Here is an 832-nt window from a genome sequence, read left to right on the forward strand (position 1 = left end):
GACGCACTTGGTTTTCATACGTACATGCAGAGTATCACCAGCATAACCATGTTGTGTGATGTACATCACCTCAGGTCCATTAAAGCGTCTTGAATATTCACAGCTCACTATAATCACATGAGGCTCTGGAGCCGTCGTCTTCAGTTTAGTCATATCGTCTGGTGCTGTAACAAAATAAGAAAAGACACCATATTTCCTTCAGATATCACACTCTGCTTACTCTTAATAAAAAGTGACACTTTGGTTTCGTATATCAACAAATTATTGATTATCATTTATATTATTGTTATGTTATTATTATATACACTGTATATTAGTTTGTTGTGTGATTTTTAGCATGAATAAATAAATAAAAAAGCAACACACATAAGACCTCAGTAGAGAGACTATTATGACAGTTCAGAGGTTAGTTCACTGTAATTTCTTTTTTTTCAGGGAGTTCAGTGGTAACAGTCTGATTTATTTTTCTCTTGCACAAATACAGTATAGGATACGGGACTTCATCACCTCCAGCGCTTCATGTTTTATGTCACAAAAAGAAAAAGTTCTCCTATCTTGAATTCTGAAGGGTGACGGATAGAAAGACTTGTGTTAGAAAACACATTCTTGCTCCACACTCCCTTTATGAAGATGCCCATTAAATCAACATTGAAGATAGTTACTCACAATTGGCCAAACTGATGATCCCGGTCCAGAGCAGCAGGATCTTGAGAACACAGAGCCCTGCCATTTACAGGAGTTAGAGTGTGTGCTGCCACACACCATACAGTATGGTCCAATGGGCAGAAATTCACACTCCTAACAGAAGCTGTATGTTTTAATGTTGTTGACT

The 832-nt window shown here is 37.4% G+C and overlaps 1 protein-coding gene across 1 annotated transcript in view; it reads left to right on the forward strand.

Moving 5' to 3' along the window:
• nek7 (NIMA-related kinase 7) overlaps positions 1-832 on the forward strand; it is a 58212-nt gene that overhangs the window by 19389 nt on the left and 37991 nt on the right. The window lies entirely within an intron of this gene.

This window comes from Seriola lalandi, unplaced genomic scaffold (genome assembly GCF_002814215.2).
Source record: "Seriola lalandi dorsalis isolate HSWRI2012SDOR001 ecotype SW California unplaced genomic scaffold, Sedor1 jcf7180002054293, whole genome shotgun sequence".
NCBI lineage: Eukaryota > Metazoa > Chordata > Actinopteri > Carangiformes > Carangidae > Seriola > Seriola lalandi.